Raw genomic sequence first — 7,666 nt, 5'->3', positions numbered from 1 at the left:
TCTTAAGTGGCCTTGGCATTGGAAAGTACCCGTCCTTGAAATATAGGTCAACTGGCTGTTTGGGTGCAAACGCCCTGATCGTTTGCTTTGCCAAGTGTGTGTCGTATGCACAGGTAATCGCAACTGAATGTCGTTTTCGTCTTGGAATGTGTATTCTTTTTACATTTAGTCAAGTTTTGACTAAATGTTTTAACATAGACGGGGAATCCAGACGTGGGTGTGGTGTATGTATCTGTGTGTGTGTGTGTGTGTGTGTGTGTGTGTGTGTGTGTGTGTGTGTGTGTGTAGAGCGGTTCAGAGTAAACTACTGGACCGATCTTCATGAAACTTCACATGAGAGTTCTTGGGTATGATATCCCCAGACGTATTTTTCATTTTTTCGATAGATGTCTTTGATGACGTCATATCAGGCTTTTTACGAAAGTTGAGGCGGCACTGTCACACCCTCATTTTTCAACCAAATTGATTGAAATTTTGGTTAAGCAATCTTCGACGAAGTCCGGACTATGGGATTGCATTTCAGTTTGTATTCCTCATCTTCTCCTGAATTCAAAAATATATATATATATATATGTGCTCAGAATGAAAGAAAATAGGTTCAGTAAGTATATGTATAGGTTACAACACGAGTGGTTTTTTATATGGCTTGTATTTCAGTCAAGACCCAGCGGATGAATATCATCGGGAGACACGAGCCTCTGGCGAGTGGCTCTCGATTGATATTCCCGCTGGGTCTTGACTGAAATACAAGCCATATAAAAAACCACGAGTGTTGTAATCTGTATATCCCATTCTACCATCAAACACAAAGTGTAGACTACTAGCGGCACTGTTGCGATCTGTGCAGGGTAAAACTGTTGCCAGCGAGACTTAGCCCTTTTGCAACCTTAAACTAAGTGACCGTCGCTGAAAAAATAAAACGAATGAGTGCATCGATAAGTACGCGGTAACACTACTTTCAGACCATTTAAAAGCTTTAAGTAAAGGTTCATAAGTTGCAAGAAAGTAATGAAGTCGAATAGAAATTAATTTAGTTGAAGCGCACAATTCTTTTGTTTTGCGTTTCAGGTCGGCAGAACGGGCGAAACGTGTTTGGGACCCATTTGGCTTACTCGATTCAGAATCGATTCCACGTTGTTTTTCTCGAACGTGTGTTGACAGCTTATTGACAGAGAAGCAAATTTTAGGGAACAAATATGTAGGTTTAGATTTAACCATTTGCTCCCTATTTGAAATGTATCTACGTGATAAACTGTTTTGCGAGTGTGTTTGCATGGATGAACTTAAACTGGTATGGGTGAGGAAAACGCGACCGACACGTCTGTCACCGCCGATTGATTGCATTTTGAAGGAATATGACTGGATTACGGAAAAATATGTGGACTTACTGCAGAGCCAGGCAAAAGAGTAGACTTGCTCGCAAAACACGTGAAACAGCCGATGTTTGATAGCTGAAGGCGCACACCAAAACACACTACCGACAGATTCTCAAAAGTCGTCTGCTAACGATGCAAGGGGAGTGTACTCGTGTTTTTGTTTTGGCTCGCTAGCATCTGGTTATCTTGTAAGTTGAATGTTCGTTTTTTTCGACCTGCATTGCTTTCATAATGAAAGAAACTTTTGCTTATTGCATCTCATACATCAGATCAGTTCTGAGATTCATTTTTGCGTGCAACTGATATGGTTTTCTGAGCCGTGCAATACGATTTTAGAACTTCATACAAATGTGTCACATTGTTCGGCGCGAGGTCAAAGGTCGGGAGGAAAGTAGTCCTTTGCCCAAATCGGAATCTGCACTATCATATATTTTTTTGAGTCCATGATGTATTTATTGAGCTATAAAAATACAACATATATACCCATACTGAAGTAACAGAGACAAAGAAGGGAGGTCATGGGATATATATATATATGTTACAGGCATTAAGTGAAACCAGGCATTACGCGTAATGCCTAAAATGTTCAGGCATTACGCGTAATGCCTGTGACCACTAGGCATTACACGTAATGCCTAAAAATACCAGGCATTACGTGTAATGCCTGAAAATCATTGTCAGGCATTACACGTAATGCCTGAAACCTGTTACAGGCATTAAGTGAAACCAGGCATTACGTGTAATGCCTGAAATGTTCAGGCCTGTGACCAGGCACTACATATACACGTAATGCCTTAACGTATATAATGCCTGAAACCTCTCTGCAATTGTCGTTGGTGAGGTTTCTGTTGATGTTTGTTGGTGGTTTGTGGGTGGTTTGTTGGTGGTTGGTCGTGGTTGGTGGTGGGTCGTGGTTGGTTGGTGGGTGGTGGTTTGTTGTTGGTTGTTGATTTGTTGTTGTTGTTGTTGCATTGAATCAAAAGACGGTCCAGGCGTCCGACTTTCAGCTTGGGGCATTGCACCAAAAGACGGCCCAGGCGTCCGACTTTCAGCTTGGGGCATCGCACCAAAAGACGGCCCAGGCGTCTGACTTTCAGCTTGGGGTATTGCACCAAAAGACGGCCCAGGCGTCTGACTTTCAGCTTGGGGCATGTCGATGTCTTCATTTGGTTACAATAATGCCTTTTGTAGTTCTTCCTCCGTTTCGATCAAGTCTATGATCCCATCGGGCAACGTTGTTGATCTCAGACCGATCTTGGCTTCCGTGCCAAACATTGCTTTAAATGGCGATCTGCCTATACCGGCGTGGTGACTCGTGTTCTTTCTAAACTGGACAAATTTGATGCCAGCAGTCCAGTTCGTAGTCTTGTTCTCGCTCATCCATGCTACCAGCATATCCTCCCTTTGACATTATAATTATGTGTCAATTACTCTATCCGAGGCAGCATTGGAGATAACCCGGTTTCAGTATTGTTTTACGATAGACGTAGAGCTGAATACCAACACTCAAATCTGTTTTTGACAAACACCATGTTCAAACAAACGTCGAGTAAACAATTGTTCTTTTTCATTATCCTCCATGGTGACGAATAAGCAACTGGTGAAAACTCGACTGGAAATATTGGACCTCGGCTTTCCATTGTGACATGCACTCACACTTACGTGAAATTCAAACTGTGGTGAACACTATGTCAGAAATACATTATTTTGCATTGCGAACCATCACTCATAATCGCAAAATAAAATGTGCAATCATTTCAAAGCTCACTTGATCGAATGTCAAGTTACTATATTCACACCATGAAATTTTGTCAACACTTTGTCCTTAAAAAATGTTCTCACCGTCATCCAAGATGTAATGGATAACTGTTCAGTGCAATAGGCTTTTATGTTGTGTGTATTGCCTGAATTGCTTCAGGCAATAAGCGTAATTTTGAGAGACAAATTTCAGGCAATACGTGTAATGCCTGGTATTTTTAGGCATTACGTGTAATGCCTAGTGGTCACAGGCATTACGCGTAATGCCTGAACATTTCAGGCATTACGCGTAATGCCTGGTTTCACTTAATGCCTGTAACATATATACTACGGACGAGTGCTTCGCGGCGGCGAGCGTGACCTGTCTCGGTCTTTGGTTTGGTTAGCCGAGACTATCTGAATGTAGTCTCGGTGATGATTGGTTAGTGTTGTTGATCTTGACTAAATGTTTTTATATATAAAAATGTTTTTTTGATATATCGCTTCACGCGACTTATTGTTATTGATATTGTTTGTTTTGGTTTGTTTCTTTGTTGGTTCTTTCTGTCTTTCCTACTTTGTTTCTGTCATTAATATTTACTGCTGAATATGCTACTGACATAAACAAAAACGTGTGTACGTTTGAGGATGAGGAAATGGATGGTGAAGTTATTATTATTATTTTTTTTACGGTAGAGGTAGAGGCCGGGTGAACGTTGGTCCACACAGAAAGGTTATATGAGTGAGAATAGCCAACTTCAACTGCTCTACAAGGACAATCAATCGTCTAAAACTGCGACGGAAAATGTTTTGTTCATGAAAGAAGGATTTACCCCCCTCTCTCTCTCTCTCTCTCTCTCTCTCTCTCTCTCTCTCTCTCTCTCTCTCTCTGTTTGTCCTGCTGACTGTCTGTCTCTGCATGTCTGTCTATATATATATATATCTGTCTCCCTGTCTCAGTTTGTCTCTTTCTGTCTGTCTGTCTGTCTGTCTGTCTGAGTGTTTGTCTGTCTATCTGCCTGTCGGTCTGTCTTGCTCTCTCTCTATCTGTCTCTCTGTCTCTGTTTATCTGTCTCTGTCTCTCTCTGTCTCTCTCTGTCTCTGTTTCTCTCTCTGTCTCTCTCTCTCTCTGTCTCTGTCTCTCTCTGTCTCTCTGTCTCTCTCTGTCTCTGTCTCTCTCTCTCTCTCTCTCTCTCTCTCTCTCTCTCTCTCTCTCTCTCTCTCTCTCTCTCCCTCTATAACATGGATGAAAGAGGAAAAAGATGTTGGGCCTCGGAAATCCGAAATATATTGTCTGAAACTGGTTTTAACTTTGTATGGCTTGACCAAGGTGTCGGCGATGTGAAATGGTTTTTGAGGGTCTTTAAGCTCCGATTGGGTGACATGTATAAACAAGAATGGTCCGGCACAGTGTCACAAAGGGACCGTTATGAATTGTACGCTAAATTTAAATCTGTGCTGCATGTTGAAAGTTACTTGTTCAATATTGACATTTATTGTTTTAGGGTAGCACTTACACAGTTTAGACTTGGTGTATTGCCAATTAATAACAACCTTAAACGATTCAGTGCTATTATGGAATCAAGATATTGTATTTTTTGTGAAAATGTAGCCGAAGATGAACACCACTTCCTCTTATGCTGTCCATTATATTCTGATTTAAGAAAAAGATTATAGGAAGCATGTGTGAAGGTTCTGTGTCTACCATTTTGTCATTTTCAGATGTTAAGAGGTGTCGCCTCGTTGCTAAGTTCATTTTCCACGCCATAAAACGTCGACAACTGCATGTTGAAACACTGCAATGTTAGAGATGGTACCGTTGTAATTGTAAACGATTATTATATAACATGTGAGGATAAATGTGTAAGACGTGTATATGTGCACAATTCCCCTAACCCACATCCCCTCTTCCCTGGTTTGTATTATGGGCCAATTGCCATACGTACAATAAACCATCCAAAAGTATCTCTCTCTCTCTCTCTCTCTCTCTCTCTCTCTCTCTCTCTCTCTCTCTCTCTCTCTCTCTCTCTCTCTCTCTCTCTCTCTCTCTCTCTCTCTCTCTCTCTCTCTCTCTCCCCCCCTTCTGCTCTACTCTCCTCACCCTCACCTCTTCATTCTAACGACGATAATTTATCTGTTGAAACTCCTCACTGACGTGAACAGGTTTTTGGATTTTGGCATGGCATAGTGCCAGCGTAGTCAGTGATCCAGATGATGATGATGATAATTAGTTTTAACGTCCTCTTAGAACCATTTGGCCTATCTTGGGACAGGTAGAGTTAATATGCTTTATGTGGGGACAAGACACTGGACAAACATGCAAACAGAGAACACATATGATCGTGTTATATATCTGGAAGTCTGTTGTTGCGATATTTCAAAATGGGGATGGAAGTAATGATTGTGTACGCGGAATGTGGTTGGACTGGAGCGGTTTTGTAGGCTTATTTGCTTTTTATGTATGTAGAATATGTTTATATTTGTGGCTGAATAAGTTTAAACAAATATATATTTATATAGGAGGGCAGTATGTGCTTAAGCCTTGTTTGATCAATTGAGTATAGCTATGCTTTGTGTTTAAGTCGCGAACCAGATGAGTCACCGAGGATCCAAAGAAGCAATCCCCTGGCGGTCCAAGGGAAACAATTCAAGAAAATATGAGTGATCGTCCGAATTACTTCTCTTCCAAAACTCGTCGATGAATAAATCAACTGGCACTGCACTGGTGTTTTCTTCTCCATATGTGACCCGTTCTCACAAAATGATAGATAATTTGATTTTTAACATCCTGTGATATGTAAATGCTAAGAAAGTACAGAAATTCCATTAAGATGATGTAAGTTGCAAATGACTTTGTTACAGTAGTGTAGGCTAAAGCTAATAACCAGCATGTTGGCCATTTTGAGAACATCACCGTTGAAGTTGTCACACTGAAAACATATATTGTTTCCCTAGCAACCTAGGTAATACATGCTTCATAGCTTATGACATTGTGATAAATAGTATAAAACAAGAGGCGAAGCCTTCAAGGCTCACGTAAGAAATCGACAAACAGTAACACAAACTCAATCACTCCGTCACACATACACACACACACACAGTAAGCATAGTGTGCACGAAAGCGAGACACTAGATCTAGATCTGTCTGTCTGCATGTAGCCTACTTACAGGGACACGACTGCCAACTAGTCTCGGCCCGCTCAAAATAAGACTTTCAGTACCGTAATTCCTTCGCGTGACGTCTAATCCTCTTACGCCATAATGTGACGTCTTCAAATGTTAAAGTTTCTACCACAGACATACATACATACATACATACGCACGCACGCACGCACGCACGCACGCACGCACGCACGCACGCACAGACAGACAAAAGTTAGCATCGCATAGGCTACACTTACGTGAGCCAAAAAACCATAGGATTGAGACCAGAAAGACATTTTTTGTGGCCGTTACATCCCTTATGATTGGGTTTCTATGAAAGTCTTGGTGCACTATTTTTTTTCTGAAAATCGTTTATTTAACGTCACTCTGTAAAAACATTGGCGACATTTGTCTTAGATTAAAAACACACACTGGCGCGCACACAAACTTTCCCTTTATGTACAGTGGTTCACCACCCTCCCACCCCCCGCACACTCTCGCTCATCTAATTTAAAATGGTAATAAGAGATACTTGGATATAAAATGGTATTCTTAAAAGGTTCTGATAAAAATATAAAGTAGCTATATGAGAAGCAATGGCGTCAGCCGCAGCAATGTCTCTTCATATCCAGGGACCAAGTGGGTGCGTGTGCACAAGTTCAGCGATAAGTTTGGGACCTTGCCACCCAAGGTCTTTATTAAAACTTAAAATATAGCTTAATTTTTCATTTGGGGTATTTGGCAGGATATTTCTATTCGAGTTTATAAACTGAGTCAGGGGTTGAAAGTGGCATGAGTTCAAATCACACTCCAAAGTCAAATGAGCAATGCTGAGGTTGGTGCACCAGATCAAAATTTAGTCCTTGACCTTTCCAACGATGTATGATAAGCGGGGGTTCTGCAAATAATCAGTCTGACAATGTGGCCTTGTGTGGTCTTTGTTTACAAGAAAGGGACGCTTCGGATCGATAAAAGGTATATCAATGAAATCAAGTTTAACACATTTGTAGGATGATTTCGACTAAATGCAGGCTGTATAAGGTAAATGAAGCATAGTTAGGCTATCTCCGAAACAGCAAAAAAGTGAATTTTAACCATATCGATCCTCGCCACCTTATTCCGTTCGCTGAGCAGCTGGCAGACAGCGACTTATCAATCATTTTGTGAGAACGGGCCACTCTTTTGAAAAAAAAGAGAAAAATGATTTTGAAGGCACAGTCCTCTCCGTGTAAAAACATTGATCACCATCTTTTTCTTCTTCTTCTGCGTTCGTGGGCTGAAACTCCCACGTACACTCGTGTTTTTGCACGAGTTGATTTTTACATGTATGACCGTTTTTACCCCGCCATTTAGGCAGCCATACGCTGCTTTCGGAGGAAGCACGCTGGGTATTGTCGTGTTTCTATAAC

This window comes from Littorina saxatilis, linkage group LG15 (genome assembly GCF_037325665.1).
Source record: "Littorina saxatilis isolate snail1 linkage group LG15, US_GU_Lsax_2.0, whole genome shotgun sequence".
In the NCBI taxonomy this organism is placed as follows: Eukaryota; Metazoa; Mollusca; class Gastropoda; order Littorinimorpha; family Littorinidae; genus Littorina; species Littorina saxatilis.
The sequence above is the reverse complement of the archived record's forward strand: the minus strand, read 5'-3'. Positions refer to the sequence as shown.